Genomic DNA, 24,803 nt, shown 5'->3' with positions numbered 1-24,803 from the left:
TACAGGTGGGTGGTGGGCAATGCACAGTCCAAAAGCACAATCCCCTGCTTCCCAGGAACTATCTTGTCCTGGAGCTCCTCTCTGAAAAGCTTCCATGTCACTCTCGGAAATCCCAGGAACAACGAAAGGAAAGTAAGGATACCAGTGTGCAGAGGAAGGCAGAAAAGCATGGTCCAGTATTCAGACAATCACGGCACACGGCAGACTTGCGATGCTCCTTCAGGGTGGGGATTCACCGATCCGTTCCTCGCCCGCCGTACACCCTGTGCCTCTCATCGCAGCAGGGCGCTGAGCTCCATTTGCACGGCAGACAATGGGATCTGGCAGCGGTTCAAAGGCATTTCCAGGGAAGTGACTGAGCCAGCTCGCTGCCGGCTCAGCTCGCACAGAGACGGGGATGCAGAGTCCCCCGCTTTCCTCCCCTGCCCTCCCTCCCTCCCGTGACAACGCGGGCAGGTGCTGCACCACGGGGGCAGCAAGGTCTCCTTTTGTTCAGAGGCAAGAGGATCAAGAAGAAAGCCAGAGGGGTGCTGCCAGGGAGAAGTACAGCACAGAAAGCCACATCAACAAGGTAGAGGGAGGTGGGGGAGAGCGACGGAAGGGGAGAGACAGAGAGCAGGAGGGAGGCAGGCAGAGGGAGGGCAGGCGGGAGCGGGCAGGAAGGAGCCCCCGCAGACGGTGCCTGCCGCTCCTGGGCTCCCTGACAGCTCGCTGCCAGAGTTTGTCTTTCGAAGCTGTCACAGGTTTATGGTTGCCTTCAGACACGAAGCTGACAAGATGAGGGAAACTACCCTCAGCAAATGTATTCAGCAGCAGTAAATTGCTTCTCTTGCCCTGATGCGGCTCACAGTTTCACTCCGGGAACTGATCTCATTATCAGGAAAAACAGCCAAACCAAACCAAAAGCATACCAGCTAAGTACACTGAGGCACTGTTACTGGAATCCTGAAACAGGCATAAATCTGCACGTGGACACAGAAAAATCACTTTCTTGTGCACCAAAAATATTAACATGCTAGAACAATAAATACATAAATCTGAAAATATGTTCTGTCCCTATCTAAATGTGTTTGGCGGTGGTGGGGCAGCTGTCCCCTGTTTGAATCCCTGAAACACTGGTACAAGCAGGGTTCTCTATGTTGAAATTCAATAGGAAACGGCATTGCAGGAGAGAGGAGGCAGGCAGGACGCGCTGGAGGCAGCGAGGAGGTTCTCGCCACGGCACTGGGCTCTGTCCTCTGAACACGCAAAGCGCTAGGTGTGCTCAAAGCTGTATTCCCTCCTGCAGTCAGTGTTTGGGAGAAGCAGGTTTTCAGACAGGATGACACACTAGCACACATTTCTACAGAAGTTATTTTAACAGGAGCTGACAGCGCACTGCAAACACTTCTGCAATAAGACACTGAAAACTTAATGCAACGGAATGTTACAGGATATTAAAGAAGGCTCTGAAAGAGGCCTGACTCTGACTGATTTAGTTGCTACCTCTATGATAAGGCAAAGAAAGCACCTTTTAAAAATATTCTCCTGACAGTAACAAGTTAAAAAGAAAAATGGAAACAAGGGCCAATTATTAGACCCTTGGGGTTACCTACTATGTTTTTACCTGCTTTTGCAGTATGCCTAGCATCTCACAGTCAAATTGACCAGGTAGCTGCAGTAAGTCTCCTCCGTCTGTCTTAAAAAATGTTTCTTTTCTCTGCCTCATTGCTGACAGGACAAGAACAACACCCTGAAGCTAGGGAAAAAAATGGTTTAAATTGCTTATTATGATCAGATCATTCCCCTACTAAATTAACAACAAACCCAACCCAGAATGGGTATGTTGTTATGTATTCTTCCTGTCCTATAATGGACAATGATTTGCTCAACACTGCTTCATCATGGAAAATACATTTCAAAAACATAAGAAAGTATTCATGTGTTTAATATTAAAGCTGAAAAGAGCATCGAAATCTTTCAAAAAGAAAAGCACATATACATTAAGGCATTTATTGCTAAGCGGTGAATAAAAGACAATTTGCTGAGGGATAAGGATTACATGCAAGGAATCAGTGCTGCTGTCCTAAAAAAAAAAAGCTGAATAGAGTACCCCCTAAAAATGTGGGTTCCACATCTGATAGAAGAGACAACTCTTTATTCTGCCTCTTTAAAAAAAAAAAGTTCTCCCAGACATGTCATGCTACAAGGCAGCACTGCAAGGCTCCAAGCCTCTTTACTTTGTCCATTGCAGAGGGATGATAGTGACAACATTTTTTGTTTACACTTAACCTAAAACCATTTAAATTTTTAGCCTCTGGCTGCCATCTATGCCAGTAAACAAATCTTTTCCATTCAAGCTGCTTATGCAAAAAGCAAATTTTGGAAACCTCTCAATACTCCACTAATCACAAAGAAAACAGAAAATCCTGACTCTCAACAACACAGGATTAATTTTTAGAATAACCGAGATTTTCTTGACGAGTTTACATCAAACACAAAATACATCTTCTTCCAATCTACAAAGTTTTACAGAGGTTTCAGGTTTATTGGACACTTGCTGAGAGTCTTTTCAAATGTACTCAGCTGGAAAACGCTAGACAGAATTACTGTTGTTCCACATACAGGAAGACGATTAACTTTTGCTCACTGCCTAAAGTCCAAACTTCAGTATCTCTCTCAAAGGCTAGATCTTGTGTCTCCTCCATCCTCCCTGCCCAAACCTCCCTACCTCCACTTCTCCCCCTCCAAAAAAAAAAGATTCAGGAGAGAAGCCCCCCCCCCAAACTCTCCTTCCAGAACTCCTCCATGCTGTCGCCCAGATCTACGGCAGGCAGATAAAAAATTAGGCCACCCGCTTCCTCCCTGGTAAGCGTCACCGAGAGGCATGCACACAGTTACCCCCTCACACCAGCAGGTAGGTGTAGTGAGATTTCAGTGATATTTTCCTAAGCAGCTAGTCCTAACTATCCAGGACGCAGCTCTAGCACAGCTCAACTTCACGCAGTGGGGTTCCCTTCACAGAGCCCTGAAAATAAAGCGGAAAATCCTGCAGGTTACTACCAATTAAAACACAGGTTCTTCGACTGCACGTAGTAAGTACATCCTCCTCTCCCCGGCAACTTCCCCCGTCATGAAGATTCGGGTAACCATGAGGTCTCTCTGCAACGTCTGAGCCTTTAGCAGGCTGCGATGTACCAGATAGGCCTTTCTGACACCGTTACATGATCTTTGTGTTCAATATTCAATGTACTTTAATCACTGTAGTGCGAGCCGAAGTGCAGCTCCAGAATTACACAATGTTAAAGCAGTGGTTTTCCACCAGGGTCAGCAGGAAAGCTTACCAAGAAAACCAAGCCAATCATCAGTAGGTTTAACTCACTGTACAGGTATCAACATCTTTCTCTCCTCTATTTCTAATACTCACAATCTGCTTTATAGGCACTGCAAAGCCCAGCTGAAAACCAGAACCAACTATTAGGAGAAAGCAAGGGGACTTTAAGAGTCTCTATACCTAAACTAAGAGTGGTAGCTGCTACAAGAATATTAACAGTGTTTGCAATATTTCCTCTTCACCAGCATCACACTGTGTAATGGCATAATTCCTAAGATGTTGCTTAGACCCAAACCTCTCACTATGCTTTATTTCAGTAGCTTAAAAGGGTACATGAGCAGCAAGGTAAATAATGTTGAAGTAAATGGCCTTAGTTTCTAGATAATCCAATCTTGAAAAGTTAAATAAAAAAGGAGCAAAATCCCATCTTTCCACGTAAATCTCCTAAGAGATCTATATTGGAATGCTGACTTCCTACCCCATACAGACCTGTTAATCCTCTCCTAGACGTCTGTGATATTTATTGGGCTGTACTGCAAAATGTTCACTTGGACCTTTAAAATGACTTCAAATGAGGACACAAAACAGATTTTTAATGCCACACTGTGCCATGCCAGACCACACCATACCATACTATGCCATGCTGGATGGCCAGACATAAGCTTTTCTGTTGCACAATTTTCAAAATTCCTCAGCTTTAAGACCATATTAACATTGATTGCATTTGTGACATGAACAGGCCTAAATGGTTCTTGAACTACCAAGACATAGCAAGGCACCCGTTTATTTAGTTTACATTCTTTGAAAAATTTTCTTGGTCAAGTCTGGATTCTTATTTGTAAACCACCGCGGCATAACAGCGCTGATAGCCCTATCCCCGAACGATCTGTAACCTCCAGACAGAAACACGTAACAAATCTAGCACAATTTACAGCAACGTGCCAGACAAGAATTTCTCACCCAGCTTTTTAGTCTCAATCAGACACAAGCCTCCTCTGCGCACAGTGCCCTTCCCCCAATTCTTTCCCCGTTTCATTGATTCACTTCATTTTACAAATTCGTGCAGGTAGAAACAAACAGGATATGCTGCAGCCAGTGCCATAGATTTTGTAACTCTCTCTGGGGACAGTAAACACCAAACATATTTGTGCGCAAATTTATTTCAAAAAACACTAGGAAAGGAAAAACCCCTTCCCACTCCTCTTATGCTCACAGATAAAGCTGAAGCTCAGTTTAATACCTGCATCACTGCCTATATGATAAATGCTAAATTAAGTCAATAGACATCAATTTGATCTTAAAAATGGTACAGAAGTCTGAAGGAGATCACCTCTTCCTAGATTCTGCCTGAGGGTGTTTCATCTGTCCCCTTTTCAGCCCCCGCACAATTTTAACCAAGGATTTATGTTTCTGGCAACAGTAAGGGATCATCTCTCACCTAGCCTTCCTCCAGTATAGATCACTATTGAGGTACTCTAACACTACACTAAGCAGCTGAAAAAAATTGGATTTCTTTTCAGTTCCTTCTATCCTTCCTCCACCAAATATTGGTACCAGGAATCTAGATTACCTTAGTTCTTTTGGAGGAGATACTTGGATACACAACAACTTTTCTGGGGATCACTGAGGGAAGAGGGAAAAATTCTCATCCTCTTTAGCAACCATAGGAGGGATAGGAGAAGACTGAAGCAAGCATTTATCCCAACATCCTTCAATATTTGTTTGTTAATAGAGGAAGAGCTTCCTGGTCTGAATCTCCCCTTTAACTGAGGTAAGCAGAGATCCACTCCATGGCACAGGGAAGACTACATATAAACCCCAAACCAGCTTATCGGCATAACAAGCCATACAAATGCTGCCATAACTGTGGGGAGGGGGAAGATGAGCCCTTCAGGCAGTTGAAGGTATGATCTGTTCAAACCTAAAAAGCACATTTTCTTTGCAGCAGACTTTGGTAGATTTCTAGCTGGTTTGAATGTTTATGTTGTCAATAGTGAAATCTACCCTACCTGAAATTTAAGTCAAAGACAACTATGTCATATTAGCTTTTTTGACCTGCCACTGAAACAGAAAACAGAGTGGATCTTAGAACGCCTAGATGTAGCTGACTATGGGATTAAGGGAAAAAATGTTAAAGGTTTGTATTCCTAAAAATATACCTCTGTCTCTTAGATCAGTTGACAAGTGAGACACCATCCATCCTGTTTGGAATGAAGTGCCTTTCTGAGATGACAACAATTTCTGGGACTAAGAGAATCACGTGATGGGAAACTCCTTTCTTCCTCTTTGGAGAAACAAAGGGGCTATGTCATGGGCACCAGTCATTGCATCAGAATCTGAGGGATAACAGGATACAGAGCAAGCAGCCTCTCCTTTCTGTCATCTGTCTCATTAAGTAGCTGGAGGTGGCAGGGCCCCAAGGGCACCAGCAGCTGTTATGGCCCTGACCAGGCTCCCCTTGGGGCCTCCACCACCCCCTGCCCAGGAGCCCCATTTCAGCTCAGCCCTGGGCCTTTAGTCACCCCCGAGCTGCGCTGTGCACGGGCCTGCCTGCAGCCCTGCTCCAGCCCTGCCTCCTGGGCGGACCTTGGACCTGTGCTGTATGTAGCTTGTCTCCTGGAAAGACTCTTCGTATGGATGCTGTAGCCTTGTCTCCAGCCCTGTCTCTGGCCCCAACTCCTTGTGACTGACTCCCTGGATGGCCCCTGAACCTGGTTCATCACTCGCTTTGCTTGGGGCTGTCGATGGACCCTGCTACCAGCACCCGTCTCTGCCCACTGTGCTCAGCCCGCGTGGGACTGTGCCCTGTCAGAGAGGGCACTGCCCGCACTGGGGTCGCCCCCGGCTCACCTTCCCTTAGGGACAGCCAGTCCTCACGGCTGGTGCACAGTGGTTGCAGGAGTGGATTTAAATATTAATGGAAACAATATTCATCTCTTCGGGCTGGTGAATGGACAGGTTCTTTCTGGGAAGCCTTCCCAGTTTTCCATAATCGCAACCTAAGTTGATTTCCAAGCCTTTAAGCATGGTCTTAGCACAGGTCTTGGCAGTTTCACCAGTGTCTTAGCCCAGTAATGCATCAATAACTTTAATGTCAGACAAAGAAAATATAATCTGAGAGACTAATACTGTTTTGTAATATATAAGCACATGAATCACGACTTTGGTTTCATTTTGTTGAAGAAGGTGAAAGAAAGGAGGAACATGTGTTTGCATTCACAGGAGAAAACTTAATGATAACATGTTACTTTTCCACATTAAAGTAGAAAAAAAGCTCTTAATGTACTGAACACACCATTCCCCAACCACAAGACTATATTCATTTAAAATGCACGCAAGAAGGGTGACAAGGGCCAGAGATAAGCCATTCAATTGACAAATAGATGATATATTTAAAAGACAGAAAGTGCCTCTTCCACAGCACCCTAAGTCATGCCCTGCTGTTTTGTAATTAATTTCTTGTCTCTGTTCAATAGTGCTCAAATTTCTTCATCTCCTAAAAGATCCTCAAAGCACACTTGGAGATAAAGCTAGTATGGAGGAAAGGATAACAGCATTAGTAGATGTTATGCAGGCTAGCCTTATCTATGCCTTACGTTTACAAGTGCTTACAATTTGAGACACTTCTCTTTATATATAACTTTTATATATATTTTTGTATTCATCTTTAATATTCAACAGGCTCATCTTCAGGAACAGACAAGCCTTGAAAAATGATGCAAATAATAACTGGCAAAAATTCATCCCTCTAACTTGCCAGTTCTCTTGAACTTCAGTCCAATAAACCAATTAAGATGTTTAAGACCAGATCCTGCCTGAGCACTGGAATTTCTCTCTGTTGCATAAATGCTGCATGACAGGACCTCACTAATAAACTTAGATCAATCCTACAAGCTCCAGAGGAACTGGTTACTACACCTTGCCCCAGACAAGGAGATGAAGAACTGGTGACTGCAAAGAAATGTTGGCAGACAAGTGTTTAACAGATCCAACTGGCAGGACAAAACAATAGACACAAGTAGGAACCGAGAAAAAGATAAAATATAATGGAAGAGAAAAGGAATAATTTGTACCTCTGTTTCAGCTATGACTGAACAGATCTGCAAGATCATGTTAGCTCAGGCAAGTAAAGGCTTATGTAAAGGCTTCTTGAAAAGTAAGCTGCTGGCATTTTGTGGCTCTCCCTTTCCCCTTTTTTAATAATTTAACTGTGGAATATTCTTGGCATAGGCCTCTCATTGTAGGAAACATTAAAATACTATTAACCAAAATGAAAGTATTGCTAAAACAATGGCTGAATTAATCATGGGTAAGCCCAAAGAAAGCCCAAAGTACACTGTTAAATTAGTGAAGACAATTTACAGTTTCCAATACCTTTACTTTTATGTACAATCAATCAAATGGGTACTGCATGGCCTATCTGCCTATATATTCTACTTCATGGTCCCCTCTTAAGTAATTTTTCTGTACTTGAGTAATTATACACAGTGATTAAGAGAGCTTTCATTTTATATCACTTTTTTTCTGTCAGCTCTGTAATTTTGCTACCATTTCTACATTTCTGGTCTCTTTCCCCATTGCCTTTGTGTCAATGAATCCAAAGGTGCAGTGGCAGAAGATAAGATACATATCAGATTTATTGTGGCCATACCTGAAATCAAAGATTCTTCTCCATTTGCTGTTCTAGCCTTGATGCCATGTATACATTGACATTAGTAGAATGTATAAAGCATACCATTAATGATACCTTCATTCCCTCATTTAATATAAATATTTAACTTATTAATTTTTCACACAAAGTGGCTATGGAATAAGACAACTATTCAAGCTGGACAGGATGCTGATTTGGTCGTTATGCCCATTCTACTCTATCACAGACTTTTGTATAATTTATTCTGTTTCTACTCTTGAGTTTGCAAAAGTATTCCTGGCTTCTATTACCATTCTGTTCCCCATAATACTTTATTACTGGTACAAAAATTTTTGTCATGTGTTTCAAGTTATTTTGCTCCTTTACTAGTCTCTGCAGATTGTAGCTGTACAGTTGACATCAAAAAGGTTACAGGAGACAAGATTCACTATTTTAATCACACTGGAAGAGCGACCTATGAAAAGAGGGGCACACTACATAAGGTCCTACTTCTTTTCCGACCCTCTGAAATTCTTTTATCTGACCAGTGCCTGAAGATCCTTGTCTATATGTCTCCAGAAAAAAATCAGGGCTAGGATTGAGTGAAAGAGAAAATGTAGAGTTGCAGGGTGAGTAGGGCTGGAAAGCTGCTGCCAAAGGAAAGCGGGGGCTGCGTAGAGTCCTGTGTTGGTTAAAATCATTTGTCTGAGCAACGGTGGCAGACTTGTCTCTGACTTCCCAGGAAAATTAGGGTTAGGGTTCAGCTCTGGATTGAGAGAAAGCATAGAGCTGCAGCATGAGTAGGGCTCAATCCCTGTTTTAGTATATCCATCTTTCCTCACCACCTGAGTTTCAGCATTAAGTACTAGCCCTCTGCTCATACGAAGCAAGCTGAGAAACCCTTATAACTGAGAACACTCTAGGCATTCTGGTGAAAAGGTATTTCATTCCAGCTTCTCCAGCGCACACACACAAAACCAGATCACCTCTGCTGTTCCCAAGCAAAGACTGTAGGAACCTTTCAATTGAGGCAAGACACGACTACATCATCCCTCTTCTACAGCACTGACTGTAGAAACTTCCACTCATAAGGCAAGATTGGCGTTTTCAAAATATTGCAGCGCCTGAAAGCCATAAATGTCACAGAAGCCTGAATCTCTGAGTTTTGCATCAGGCACCTGGACAGGACCAGTGCTTTGTTGCTACATTAGAGTACGGTATTCAAGTATATGTCAGTTCATTACCTAAACACACTCTGTAAGAATTACTTTCCCTCACTATTCATCCAGACAGAACTGAGGGAAAAAAGTAGGACTCCGTCCCTTCAACACAGAAGACCAATCCAACATTTCTATTTTTAATTACATTTATGATATTTCCTGTGGGCATAAGTCAGGAATGCAGTTCCAGTATGCTGGGAGCAACATAAATATAGTCATTCCCAAAGGGAACTTACAGCTGTTATGCATGGGTCAGAGATTCTGTGAAAAGTAAAATCTGAAACCTAAAGCTTTTCAGCCTACTTCCTTCCCATTCCTTTTCAAAGTCAGTTAATGGATACTGAACAACATTGCCTCGAATACTGCCCGCAAGTTATGCAAGTAGTAAATCTATTTAAATAAAATAATATTTAGCAATAAGCAAACACTCCTTCCTATCTCACTCAGGAATTGCATCAGAAATTCGTTTCTGATCCAAATTAACTGTGCTGCCACTTCATACTGACGACTGTGTGACTGAAGACAAGCAGCACGGAATTGCTTCCTCTGCAAATCATCCTAAGCGGGGAAGGAGCAGTGCAGCTTTACATTGCTGCAAACAAATCTAGCTTCCTTCCTCTACCTGACTCCTTGCCTCTTATTTTGACACGAGACCATTTAAAGAGCATTAAGTGAGATTTTCCCTCACTAAATCTGGAGACGTCAGCCCACAGAAAGTCAAAAGATTCTGCACTTACCTCTGATCACAATCGGGGGAAGGAAAAACACTCATCAGCTGCTTCTCTCTTAGAAACAACGTTTTGTTTTAAAATAAAAAAGAAACAAGACTAAACAGTGCTTCTCTCTGCCTTCCCTAAAGTTAGCCTTCATCAGTGTTTGTAAACATTTACTTAGCAGGAGCACCTTCGCTCTCCAGAACCAAGGTAATGATTACACTACACGAACCGTGGCATGAGGACAGCGCGGGGCCCTGACAACAGCCCTGCTGGCACTGACTAGACGGTGACGTAGAGCTGCACTTCAGCAGGCTGGATTGGGCAAGAGTGAGAAAGAGTGGGGTGAGAGGAGAAATGACAAGTGCAGGAGAAAACCAGGAACCTGGATTTAGAGGTAAACCACAAAGAATAAAGAAAGCTGACAGAACAAGCAAACGTGGTGCGAGCTGAGAACTGAACAAGCAAGCAGAGTCCTAATGGGATTTCTCACATCTCTTCGTTAATACTGCGGCCTTTGAAACAGCCAACAAAGCAAACTACAAGATGCTGCTTCTTTAGTCTTGGCCACAGCTTAGTCAGTTCAATAAAACTTCAGTTGTGTGACAAAGTCTGCGCAGACTATTGCCAAAGCATATAAAAGAGTCGGGACCATTAAGTACCCTGTGAAACAAAAACAAACCACCAAAGGACGGAGCTACACCCTTCCTCCACCCCTCTACCTGGCTAGTGATCACACAGATGAAGGTACTTTGTGAAGCTAACTGAAGCTCGGGAAACTTCAGCGTACACACACACACGCGCACACCTACACGCACACCCACACCAGCTTGCCAGTGTGAGCACCTTCAGCGGAGCTGATGAAACCCAGAGAGCTCAGAGCAGAGCAGCGACGGGGCCAAAAGGCAAATTTTGCCATACCTGTTGGACAGCCCTTCCCGGCAGCTCTTCTGCACCAGCTCTCTATCAGACGGACACACAAGCGCTCTGCTGGAGCTCTCCCACTCACAGAGGCCTTGATTCAGCAAAAACTCTGACCTTTGAGTTTACCAATAATCTTTAATACCTCTGCAGCAGATTAGCAAACAAATAAGCAGCACACTTGTGCTGTTGGTAAATATAACCAAGTGTTCCTAGCTCCTTGCTACTTAAACTGCAAATTTACAGCAAGAGCCAAACTGTATTTTTTCCAGGAATATCAGAATGATGGTTGCACCACGTAAGCATCAGTTTAGAAAAATGTACCTACTCTTCCTCAGCCTTCCTCCATATACAACCTTCCTCTTTTATTCTGAGCCAGAATCATTACATAGCTGCACAAAATAGTTATAAGAAGGCAAAAGGAAAAAGCCTGCATCTCTGGCCTCTACAAATCCTAACACATCAGAGTAAACATCAAAACAGTCAGATGCGACAGCAAAACAACAGCAACTAAACCACAAAAGGGGTGAATGTTTGTCATCACTGTAAAAAATAAACAAGTATTTTTCACAGAATCATGATTATCTGGTGGAACTCACTAAGCAAAACAATCATATCAGGTGGTTAATTATTGTTATTATTATTTATACTGTGGAACTGCATAAGACTTTCATGTCTATTACCCCCATGGCAGTGGGCAGGACCCAGACAAGCTGGGTAACCAACTTCCAATTAATGGGATTTAACTCCAGTTCCCCATAGGGGCAAACTGTCCCCTGAACTTTCACTACAAAGTGTCTTGCACCTTCTGATGCCAACTATTTCCAAGGTGGGGATTCAGACTAAGATGGAGTATCACTCTGGTCCAGCTGTTTTTACTCTGCAGAATACAGCAGACATGAATAAAACCTAAAAGCACCAACCTAATCTAAGCAGATGACAGTCCAAGGCCATGAACTCAGAAGAGCAGCGGACGGGGCACAACTGGCACGTAACAGGGTAGATCACAAATGCAGAGGACACATGCAAAGAGAAACATGGGTTACAAATCAGGTTTTCTTCAGCTTTTAAAAATGCAACTTCCTCACACTTACAGAAGCTTGGAAAAAGTTGCATCAGTGAGGAAAAATTACTCCAGCCCTTCACAGTCCCACAGTTTTCCACTAAGGCATGTCACAACTGACAGAAGTAGAAGCTCAACAGGGAAAAGAGGAGAGGGCAAAATTAAACACCAGTTGAATGGGATGACAAGAAATTTAAACTGAATGCAATAATGGATAAGTAACCAGTGACAAAATACATGGAACAGAGTGATATTATCCAAAAGAGATTTTTGCACCACTGGTATATGACTGGAATTGGTCAAATCTGATTTCATTGTAAGATTTATTATTTTAAAGAACCTTACGCTAAAGGGGTGTTTAAAGCAGCACTAAGGGATGACACTGCTGTATTTCCACAGAGAGCCAAGTCGAGCGGCAAAAATCGTGCCTAACAATTTTCCATTTCCCTCCCCCATACCCATTCATCTGTCTGCATCGCCTGTGAGCAGCAACCAGAATTGTATGTTTGGAAAGCCCCTAGCACAAAGTGCACGTTCCCTCTATTATCACAGCTGCTAGACAACACCTTCCAAATGCGAGAAGGGAACAATATATTTCATCTCTAGGCATCAAAACATTTACTAATGGAATGAACCTTGCCTAGTGCACAATTAAGTGATTTTGGAAAGATGTCATTAACTCTAGGAGCATCATATCTTTTCCTGTGTTTGTATTTAGTTACAAATTTACCAGCCATAACAATAGAGTGAGAAAGCTGTTGTAGCGAGCAGGAACCTGGCCAGGCTGACTCCTGAAGGTGCTCCTGTTAGTCAGGGTGCGTGCCACGGGAAGACTTGATAAGGAATGACATTTGCATTCCTGACAATTTTATTTCTTAAAACACCAGCCAAACTGGAAGTTTCATTTACTACTCTGGAAAAAAGGCCAAACCTAAATGTAACAGATGCTGTCTGGAGTGCCCATGACACATGTGAGAGCGTGTGTGGTCCCCCTCACTCTTATGAGATAAATCAGCTTTCTAGAAAATGAGAAGGGTGCTTAGTTTTTCTAAGCCCTGAAACCTTAATATTTGCACTAATCAAATATAACAGGGTCCACTTGGTCAAAAGAACAGTATTCGTATGGGAGCCCAAACGTAAGCAGACCTATTTTCCCACAAAGATTTAATCCTCAGTCTGGGCAAATGTTCCAAATAACACTAGATGGACAATAATTCTACTTTATATGTCTTTGTAGTAATTACATCAGAGAAAGATGGCAGTTCTGAACCACTTAGTTTAAGAAGAATTTAAAAAAAAAAAAGCACAGTGAAAATACACAATGATAAAGCAACACATTGAGAAAACACAAAAAGTAACCCTATAGGGTCTAAATATAAGAATATTTACAGGGACATGAACAGAGAGTAGAAAGCCCTGCTTAGTAAATGGGGGGATTTTTACTTAATTTCCGTAAAAGAATAAAACAGAGAATAAGAAATACAGGAAGAAAAATACATGAGGTTTGCATTTCTTCCTGGATACCATATACTTCACAAGATTGCTGAAAGAGCTGTGTAGCTTTACAGCTCAAAGCTGCACAAAGACCACACATACCAAAGGCAAGTGTGATACATGGTGGGTAGGGGCAGGAAGGAGCAGGAAAACTAAACAGGAAAAAAAGGGGAAAACATACATAGAGATGGAGGAGAAAAGGAGCAGATCCATGTAGGAAACAGTGAAATCAAGCAGCAATTATCAGAAAAAGACACTCTTGGGAAGTGCAAGTGCTCAAGAAAGAAGCACCATGGAGAAAACTGCATTCCCTGGCACGATCTCCAAGGAAGTGAGAGAAAAGGAAACTAGGCAGCAAGGATATGCTTGAAACAGTTAATCAGGGACCTCTGCCATCAAAGTAGATTATCTTAACACATATAGCTCCTCTATGGCTCATTTATGTGCATCCAGCAGAAATGGTTTGAGAAGGGAAATGGTTTGTGACACCCAGTGAAGCTGTTAAGTGAATGCGTATTTCTTATAAGGGAAAGGCAAGACTATTTTCAAAGTTCTAGAAATGATCTCTTAACTTATTCCCCTCCCTCTTGTACAACGGGTTGCCTTCAATGTAAGACACTAAAGAAATTTTTCTCACAGAAAGGTTTGAGGAAGGAGCAGTATCAGTCAGATAATGTAGAGCTAACAGCGTCGTATGCTCCTCATTCAGCCAACACACTACTTCAGATCCTGCATGTCCTTCTGTGGCATCATCTTGTCAGCAGACAGTAAAGAAAGCCTTCCTCCTCATAAGTCTATCACTCCATGGACGGCAAGTGGCAGGGTCCAGCCTGCCATCAGCATGGCTGTGCTCGTTTGCATCTGCACTGCTCTGAAATGCCCACGACCCTGATGGCTCCAGCAATCCCATTTTTCAAATGGGTTATGCAAGCAGCCAAGGGTTAAAACCGTAACGCTATCTGTCTTTGCCTCTGTCCTCTTCTGTCCTTCAGGAGCAGGTAGCTGTACGCCTCCCAATAAGCAAAAAAGCAAACCAATTGCCATCAAGGCCAATGGGGAAAAAGGTATCAGTTACAACTGTCTTCCCAGTGTTGCAGTCTAGCAACTAAAACCATGCCAACTTTATGATAAGACAAGGAAGCTGAACAAAAGGGCAATGACTATAGCCAAAATATTAAGAAAAAAATCTTTCCTTATTCTTTTTCTCTTACTGCTCTCAACACACAAGTAGGAAGTAAATAGCTTTCTCAGCTGATGAGCTTCCATTGATAAAGATCTCTTCTTTTTGGTCCTGTGGAAGGAAAAATTAGGATCTGTGTATTAGACATGCATCTTAACAGAGTGGCAGTTCCCATCCTGCCACAGAGCCACAGCCTCCTGACAGCAACGCTCATTGAGATGCTGGTGCTGGGCTGAAGGAGCAAAGTTCTGCCTTTGAACCTTTCACCCCGTTCAGGCCATTTACACAGTTCTGCCTGTGGCTTGCTCAGGCTCCCCCTTCCCATACCATTCACAGTTAATAGCATGCTGAAGAACTACAGGCCCTAACTTGGTACTAGTCTTTCCCTCATCCTAGTATATCATGAGTCATGCTGAAAAAGCGAACCCTCATCTCTCCTGTACCAGTCATAAAGCCACTGTTATCTTAAGAAAAAGTATGTTTTTACAAAATTAGCAAACAAATTATCAGATTGATGAAAAACAATGAAATGTTAGGTTTCCAGACAGCCAGCTTGAAAACACCTAGAAGCCAGATTTCCACAGGAATGAATTTAATGCCAACAGAATACTATATAAAGGCTTTGTGCCTAAATGGTGATACCGAATTTACAGTGAAGTTGACAGCTACCAGGGAGATATTCAAGAGGAGGGTCATTTATTTCCCTCATTTTATCCCTCCTTTAAATATGGCAAATAAAGTCAGAGGCTTGCTGACCTTAATTCCATGCAATTCCATCTCTACATTTTTCATTCATCATTGTCAATATTTGATCTGGATTGTGTTGTCTCTTCAGGCTCCTTATGCTTCCTTTTATCTCTGTCTTTTATTGTAATGCGAGGTACACTCTGCATTACAGAGGAGATTCCTGCAATATCTGAGAAGGTGGGGAAAGAAGTCAATAAATTATAAACACCTCCTCACTTAACCCCACAAAGAAGCCTACAATGTTAAAAATTGACCATTCCCAAGTTATGATCACCCCTCCACACTAAGGGGCTAATTCAAATTAAAAACGTTCATTTCCATAAAAAGAAAGAAGCCAATAAAGCCAATAATCTGCATCCAAATAAAAGGTATAAAACACAAGTTTGATACAAGTATAAAGGGACACTGCAGTGAAGAAAATGGAGTTGTGCCCATAATTCAGTTCAAGCGTACTGTTTAAACAGCCTTCCTTGTATGCAGTTTCAGGGTCACAGTAATAACTTCCAAGACGCCCAGCAAGTGGCCATAGCAGAACTAGTTGTACAGAAATAATACTTAATGAAAAGAGATATTCCATCCCGTAAACCCTTTAAAAACTACAGATATGGGCTTTCTTCCTGGATGCAAAAGGGCAAAGCTGAATGAACTCCAGATCTGGAAACAGAATAAATATGGTATCTTGAAGCCAAATTATGAAGGGATAAAGCTTGTTAGCAGATTTGCTGTATCCACACCTGCTTAATGAGGTGCATTTTGCCTTTTTGAATAGGTGAGAAGAAGGAAATGTGCATATGTGGAAACACAGAAAACAGCTAAAAACAATTCCTGCTTTCAGAGGGAGGAGGGGAAAGAAGAAATCAAAACTTCTTACCCAATTTACCTTCCACCTGCTTAGCCAGTGTTCAGCCCCAGTTTCAGCTCAGCCAATGCTCAGACGCAAACACCTATCTTTAGGATCTTTTCCACACTTGGAGGTATGACAGTTTGCTCTCTCTTCCCCCACAGCTTTCTCAAGCCCTGCTCCTCACTGCTGCTGCTTTCCAAAATGCCTCTGCACCAGTCGCTGATGGCAAATGCTGCAGGTGCTGTCGGCTGGTGAGGAGCGCGCAAATGCTGAACAGCCTGTTCCCTCCTCCCAGGGGGCTCCTAACTGCCACCACGCTTGGCTATAAAAATGCTCAAATCCTCGCCAAACCTTGTCATGCAATCAATTGGAAACATGTACCCGAGCCTTCCACAGAAGTCTCTGCTTCCATATGAGCTTGTTTGGAAGAACATTTAAGTACACTATTTTAGCTCTGCCTCCCACCCTCCCTTCTTCCTTTATATTTCCTGGGACACAGAGGTAAAACAACCTGGCACACAAATCCATTTGAAAAGAATGTAACTGCTGTAGCTGCTTGATCCTGTTGTTTATTACTGCTTAGAAAAGCTCTTTGCATGAACCAGCTATTCTTTTTTCCTTATGTTCCATGAGAGAACACTTAAAGATTGTGCCTATCTGAAGCAGTAGCGCAAGAACAAAGCGCGAAGAGGAAAGGAATACCAATCCTTTTAATGCTACAGGTGCAAGGACTCGGCCATATCCTTTTACTTGGTCTTTTGAAGTCAACAATTTGACTGTGGTTGAATTGCCAGGAAGAATAGCATCTGAAAAAGGTACACATGATCAACCAACCTGAGTTCAAGGAACACCATAAATGCTTTGAGATTAGCTAATCAAAAAAGCCTCGAGATTCTCCAAGACACTGGGTTACGATCAGCGAGAAGTGTCAGTGCTTAGAGATTGACTCGGGGAAGCACAACTAAAGCAGCTCAGCGCAGCATTGTTTGCGAATCACTGATCCCAAAAGGCACAAAAGCAAAGCAGTACCAAACACTCCTAACGCAGGCACTCAGCTCTGTGCCCTGCCGCTGGAAGGAAAGCCCTGCGGAGAGCTCCACAATTTTATAGTTCACATAAACAAGTAAGGGAGCTTTTGTGCTTAAAATGAAATGAAAATTTCTGCTTACTTCTTACTTTCTCTTCAGATCTCAAGTTAAAAGCTCTCTGCTGCCTTCCTGCTTTCTCTCCCCCCTTTTCATTCTTTCTTTCACAGTGATTTGAGCTGAACCCATCAGTGATTAAATTCCATGTGTTGTCATGTAAACATCTGACTTTCCTGGCCTGCTGGAACATCAGTGAAGGCTCCCCCTGCCACTCCTCTCACCCCCAGAGACTGATACATACACAACTCTCTCCAGCATCATTTCTGAATAAGGCCACACTTGTGTTTTTGAGAGAGGCATCCAGCCAACTGGAGGTTTCTTTATGGCTTCACTAAGTGCAAAGCCTTTTAGACACGTAGACTGAGCCAAAACCCTCACCTATCGTGCCCTTGTGGGACCAGTGATACTCTCCTACTACTTGAGAAAGAAAACACATGAACTGTCAATTTAAAAAGCATATTGAGCAGTTGAATATTATCACCATTGGATACTATCCAACAGCATTTCAGTAGATGAAACACAGCAAGACCCAGTGTGTAGGACAATTTTTTCAAGACTTTCGATCAAATACTTTCTATTTTAAGGTAGGTGAAAAACATTATGCAGAAGAAGAACCTTCAGCTGGAGCCTTGTGCAACGCTTACATGTCAGCATGGAAATCTGATCTAATGTGCGTCACAACCAGCAGAAGTGTTTCCATTGAATTCAACAGGCACAGAGTCAGGACTGAAATTTATGTTTTGCAGGTATGTGCACATATACTTAAGAGTATAAACACCATGGTGTACAGTATTATAATGATTTTTTTGGCATGGAACTGCCTATGCATTACACATGAATTACAGCAAAGATTTGTTTTATAATGTTAAAAAACGTCTTTCTCCTTTGGGAACCAACCAAAACCCATTCTTATCTCTGTAATAACACAGATTATCATCTCACTAATCTTCTCCCCTCCGCAATATAAAAAGAGAATTTGTAAAGTGAATGACTAACTGAACTCCTTCCAGTTAAGTCTCATTCTGCGTAGGTGTGTTGACACTTCTAAACTATATTTTTCTATTCATTTCTTGAAAATGCATGTTTCTTTTGTTTCAACAGATTTTCAAGAGACAAAGTCAGCAACAATCCCCATCTGAGTATGTCATAAATCAGCAAAAATGTTGTGGGAAACTGCCTTTTTTATCCTAACTGCACAAACAGAAATTGCCTTCACTCAGCCTTATTTATCAGACCACCTTCGCACACAAGCCTGGTGAAGTGCACAAACCATGCCCTAAACAAATCCATGCTCCTGGGGATGTAGGCAGTTGCAGATTATAGGACCCTTCATGGGAAACACTTTCTTTGCTTGTCTTCTCCCTTCAACTTAATTACCAGTCCAACCTGAACTACAGTATAATAAGAGACAGACGGAAGATCATTTCCCAAACAGCAGCACTCCGACCACTTGGCACTTCTAACCACTATTTTGTCCAAGCAAAGATTCTGCTCTCTTATCTGCACCCAGACTCAAGTCTGACTCAAATGTCAAAAGAAACAAGGAGTTGATTAAATAAAATAGCATTTAAGTCTTGTGTCCACAAATCAATAGCAAAGCTCTCACTAACAGAAGGTATCATTTTTCTGATTTACGGGACAGGGAAACTGAGCGACAGAGCACAACTGTGGATATTCACTGACCCAGTCAGCAGCAGAATCAGGAATTTAGATTCCTAACTGCTGGCTTTTTTCCTCTGAGGGAAACCGGAGCACTATTTTGTGCCTGCTCAGAAACACCTGATGTTTTGCACAAGGCGGACTGGGCAAGTAATCTGTGCAAAAGCTGTGTTTCTGAGGTGGCTGGCAGAGCAAGGACTTGGAGCGTGGCTCTATCACAGTTCTCTCGTCCAGGTGCAATCCTTCATCATCACAAATAAGACAAAATATTAAATACATGGCACCTTCAAATGGGCACCAAAGGGAGCAGGCAGTCATTTGATGCAAAAACAGCTTCCCAGTAAAAATGGCAGTTTTTCCTTTCTTCTAGCACCTTCTTGTCAATTCCAGCTCAAAATCAGTTACATATTTTTCCCCACTTTAGGATGTCTCACATTGCATCACAAAATTAAGGAAAACATTTTTCATCAATGACAAGACTGATACCTTCTGACCAAGCAGAACAAGAATAGTTAATTTAACAAAATCAGATTTTACAGGTTATCAGAGCTGTGTCTTCTCTGTTTTAAATTGTGTCTGGATTACAGTTTTCTGTCCTTTTTGCTGCCTTTCTGGTCTATCTCAGCTGGACTCAAGCTAATAAGTGTCTCATTAATGAAATGACTATGCCAGGGTACTGGCAGATGGTCTTATGTTCCAAGCACATCTTTCCATTCCCTCCCTCCCCAAAGTCCTAATCTATACACAGTGTAATCTTCACAAAAACATATGCTCCCTGACAGAAAGCTTCCCTTCCATTATCTCCATACTCTAGGGTATTGACCCCTGAAACCTCGGGGACATGAAGCAACTCTCTTCCTACTCAAGTCTCAGTTCCCTAGGCGCCTGAACACACTTTCATCAGGTCCTGGCCAAAGTGCTTGACACAAGACTGAAAATCCATGCTAATCTCCATCCTTAGTACTGTCCGTATTATATCCCATTCCTAAGCAAATGCATATATACATATCTATCCATATAAAAATAAGTAAAATTAAAGTAATATATATATAGTATTTCTTACATGCAGTACTTTGCCACTGTTTTATTTAACAGGTCCCTATAACTGTACATAAGCCTTCCTCTCAGCTGAAAAAACAATGTAATCTGTTATGTTGGTTATCAATAAATCTTTCGTGCAACACTTCCATTTAAATGTTGAGCGAGTCAGTCACTAATTGGGTATCTCATATATCTTAAAATAATCAATTTATATAATCTGTTGGCTCCCTCTCCCCTATCAATTTAATCAGATTATTGTGACTGATGAATTCATTAGTATGGTCATCATATCCTGAGAGCATAGCAACTTCTAGAGAGAAAGTTTCAGGAAGGAAGAACAATTATCTCTGTTTTTCACACATGCAGAGTTATGAGCAGCGGAATAAATGAACGCTATCAGTTTTCCAGTTCTGGGAAGGGCTGCATAAAGGTCATTTCTATGTACGTAGGATTAGCTTGGCCATCTTTCCTGGAGCTCTTCCGAGAAAGCTAAGGGGGTGATGAGCACAGACAGGCCACCATGATGTGAACGGTTGTTTCGGCTCTCCAAACTGATTCTGAGCCGTCTGAAAATCCTTTCTTTCCAGAGGAAAATTTCATTGTCAGTATCATTTCCATATTTAATCCCAACAGTACTGAACATCTTCCCCCCCTGCAGATATGGAGAAGCACCAACAGAAAGCAGAAAAGCTTTCCTTGAATCTTTGCCCCCTCATTTTAAACTTGAACTAAGACCTTTTCTCATATTCCACAAAACTTTAGATCACTCCCTGTTTGTTGTAGGGAATTACGTAAGCTTAGCAATTTCAAAACTGTCTATCTTACAAAAGGTGAAAGAGTTAAAAAGCACATTCATGTTCTAGACTGAAACAAACACCAGTAAGTAAAGTACAAACAGTGGACAAGAAAAGGGAATGAGAAATATTATTTACTCAGTAGTAAAAATAGCATAATAATACCTTATATTTTTGCAGCTTTTGTCATCCAGAGATAAAAAAGCCAAAGTGCTTTGACAGCACCCCTTCCCAGTCCTCCTGAATAATACTGTAAAGGAAAAGAAAATAGAAGGAACACGGCACCTGCCAGGAAAAACAGCAACTGTAGAAAAGTATACAAGAACACTGTTCGAGCACCCAGAAGCTGTGACTGCCTGAGGAGGGTGATATAGATGACATCCACCCGTGCTGACTAGTTTACTAAAACTGTATTCGCTGGTGAGACAAATCTGCATTGAGCTGTAACTTTTCAATCTTTCTAACAACTTCATAAACCAGATTAAAAATATATTACTTAAAAATGTGTTATTCCTAGGAAAGAAAATTCCTAGGAAGAAAATCTACTGTGTCTACTTTTTCCTGTCCACTGGAACAACATCCAAGATGACACTGAGCATTTGAGGGTCAAGAAGGATCTCAGTGAGGGTCTGTCAACTGGGGAACTCAGAATTCAGGTGAGGATTACTTCGGGAAGATGGCCAGCCTGGTAAGCAGCAGTGAGTAAACAGCAAAGGCTACTTGTTGGACATAGAAATGCATAACAGGCTTCCAGGAACTATACACACCATATGTAATTAAAGCAATTTATTACAGTTATGTGACTTCACACATCTGCAAATGTGTTTTCCCCTTTTTAGGCTCAGAGAGATGTGCTTATTCAGGCAAATCAAAAGGAAACATGTAATCGGTTTTGAAAATACCAGAACAAAGCACAAGAGTGGAACATTTGATATGGCATTGTCTTACAAATGCCTCCAAATTCCTCTCTGGTCACTGCGTGGGCAGCACATTCCCAGGACAGAAGTGGGGGTGGGCGGGAGAAGGGGACTGTAAAGCTATTCATGAACTTCATTTTGTCTTTTCCCGCTGAGGTTCATTAGCAACCTCCTGGAGCACTTGGGAGGAGAGAGAGAGCTTGTTCCGGCAGGAAATGCAAGTGCAAGGAAACTCGGAGGCCAACCACACTGGGGAGGCTGCACCGAGGGAGCCTGGCCTCTTGAGGAGCTGCCGACTCCCTGCCCACGCCAGCGCTTGTCCTTATGCTGCTCGGGCCCACTGCTCTTGGTCAAGTTACCTTCCACTCAAGGGGAAAGTTAATGCATAGCAATGAAGTGCTCATAAACCAGGCAACCCTTTCCCCAGGCCTCATGTAAGTAAAAATAAAAGTCACTTTGGCTTGATTGCCCAAGCTTTCATTGATTCCCATGGAAGTTCAGAGAAGTAGGCAGCAACTCTTTGAAATAGATCTGCAAAAAATCTGCATTCACAGCTCTGCTGACAAACAAGGCCCACCAGCATCTAATACTGGAGAAAAGGAAGTATTCACATATTGTATCATTCATCGTGTTATGCTGAACAGAGGAACCATGCTATTTTCTCCTTGCTACAGGAAGTATCAGGAATTCCCCAACAGACAGCATGTTATTTTTGACATGTGAAGACATTGGTAGAAGTGGAAATTCAGACCTCCAGTTTACTAGGAAAGGACCCTGCCCTTAGATTTGTCCCTCAGCAATCTTCTGCCAGCAGATGCTCCTTTGCACCATTCATCAGTCCCCTTTGCAGCACGTGGCAGCTCTATAACCTAGGCAGCAAGAGAAAGGAAGGCCTCTGCGGAGCTCAAAAGACAGACACGGATTTTGAAGCTGTGGTACGGAAATAACGCACAATTGCTGACAAGTGGTGATACGCCCCAAGTAGCTAACAGATAGCTGTTGTTGTAGGCTGGCAAAGGACAGGACAGAACTGAATAATGCCTAGGTGGTAAAGGGGGGGAAACAGCTGGAAAATCTGGATCTGATAACTGGTTTATCTGAGCAGCCTGTTGTTACTCCAGGTATCCCCCAGAGCAGAAGGATGTGGAAAGGACAGAGCTGTGATTTAGCTCAGACCTCTTTCAAAACTTCCTCCCTACAGGAGGCATCAAAAGCATATTTATATACTGTAGCCTACAAAGATGTTCAAATACAGTATTTGGGGTCTGCTGAGTTCAGGGTAAATTCCTGTCCCATTTTTAGACCAGCAACATCTGGGGAAAAAGAGGCAGATGTAAAATGAAGAATAGTGTAGAGAGAGAAAATTACTCTGCCATGTAAGAAGGGAACAACTTAGCAAGCAAACGGAAACATCATAGAATGACAAAAGTCACTCGGTTCTGATTACAGTGGGTTATAAACCAGACTACATTACATTAATGAGGTAGGAGAAGATTTGTTATATGCAAAGGAGTCTAATAAGAACATTTTCCATTAAGAGGAAAACATAATCCAATCTGTAGGGAAACAACTTTCAAATTATAGAAATGGTATAAAATACAGACTAAAAAGATTCAGGAAAAATGGCACATAACTGACGCAAAACAAGCTGTCAATAAAATCTGATAAAATCCTAACAGTGGTGAACAGCAAATATGTCTATTTGAACTAATCAAATGTAACAATAGGAAAAGATTTTAAAGATTTGAAGTAGCAAACACTGCACTATAAAGAAGCACAAATGGTGGCACACCATTTTTAGATTAGATTTTTAGATTATTAAGCCTGACTTCTACAGCTTGCAAATGAATTGAAATGGTGGATTGTTTTTGTGCTGCACACAGCACCCAGAGCATTCACAGAGCACCCAAAACAGCTGGCACCTGACCTGTGATCAGGGTTCCTAAATACTTTGGCAATACAAACAAATTGTAACAAACATAATAGTTTAATATGTATATATTCCCTTCAGAAGAATCAAACTAAGAAGAAACATTTTGGTGCATTAAATTTAATGTTAATAAATGCAAAGTAATAAACAGTGAAAACTATAACCACTCATACTATTTTCAACAGGGTCATATATGAATTATTAATTCAAAAAAAAAAAAAAAAAAAAGGAAAAAAACCCAGACATCTTCACGAAGGCATGCAATGCGGTCAATAAGAAGTGACAGTCAAAAATGCAGTAAAATGTAAATAAGTTATATTAAGATGTACAAGGAATGTAAAGGTAAATAGTACAAGAAGCATTAATATATGCTCTCCACTGTGAAACACTGTTCAGTTCTCACCACTTTATCCTAAAATAACAGAACAATATTGAAGCCATTGAAATTGCTAAAGGAAAAACCTAACATAAAGAAACTCATCTGAAGTCTGACTTTTGTTTTCAGTCAGACAGGGGATAGGTTTTAAGTCTAAAACAGTCAAGAGGACAGAGTAGGCAGATTAAGAACTATTAATTTGGTTTCCTAATATAAGAACAAGGGAATACGCAATGAAACTCCGTGGCAAAAATTTGGTTGATTTGAGATTATATAGTTTCACATTGTACGCAATTATGCAGTAGTACCTACCATGACAATATAACACTGGATGTCAAGAGCCAAGAAAAGTATGAAACATTAATATTTATAATAAGCACATTTAAATTAATAACAACAAAGATCACAAAAGTCAGAAACTCTCCTGTTTCAGGATACAACGTTTTTCTACTCCTGCAGATTAGCAATAAACATCTTCTAGGAATTGTAACATAACTGTCTTCCACAGAATTCGCTCTTGAACAACAGGAACTACTGTCAGCAACAAAAGGACACTGAATCCGGATGGACAGATGCGTTGATCCTCTACTGGCAATGGGGAAAACATAACAGTAGTTTCTTTTCAGGAAAAGTTTGTAATTTGTATCACTGTAACTATTAGAACTAGTAGGGATGAAGAGTGTTAGGAAGGGTGCTGCGCAAACACAGAACAAAAAAGAGCTTATAATTTAAGCATAAGAGAGACAACACAAAGATATATAGGCAAAGCTGCAACAGAAGGTGAGACAACAGTAGTCAACAACAGTGGTCTAACTT

General features: G+C 41.8%; 1 protein-coding gene across 9 annotated transcripts in view; it reads right to left on the bottom strand.

Moving 5' to 3' along the window:
- NDST2 (N-deacetylase and N-sulfotransferase 2) overlaps nucleotides 1-24,803 on the bottom strand; it is a 141,788-nt gene that overhangs the window by 44,095 nt on the left and 72,890 nt on the right. Inside the window, exon 1 of one of the 9 annotated variants that reach the window (XM_013960277.2) lies at nucleotides 20,930-20,948. The exons of the other annotated variants lie outside the window; for them this stretch is intronic. The gene's annotated coding sequence lies outside the window, so the exon portion shown is untranslated. Of the gene's footprint in view, nucleotides 1-20,929; nucleotides 20,949-24,803 lie in introns of those variants that run through there. 9 annotated transcript variants of the gene reach the window in all.

The sequence above is a fragment of the Apteryx mantelli genome, chromosome 7 (genome assembly GCF_036417845.1).
Source record: "Apteryx mantelli isolate bAptMan1 chromosome 7, bAptMan1.hap1, whole genome shotgun sequence".
Classification (NCBI taxonomy): Eukaryota; Metazoa; Chordata; class Aves; order Apterygiformes; family Apterygidae; genus Apteryx; species Apteryx mantelli.
This window is presented reverse-complemented; position numbering and strand designations above follow the sequence as displayed.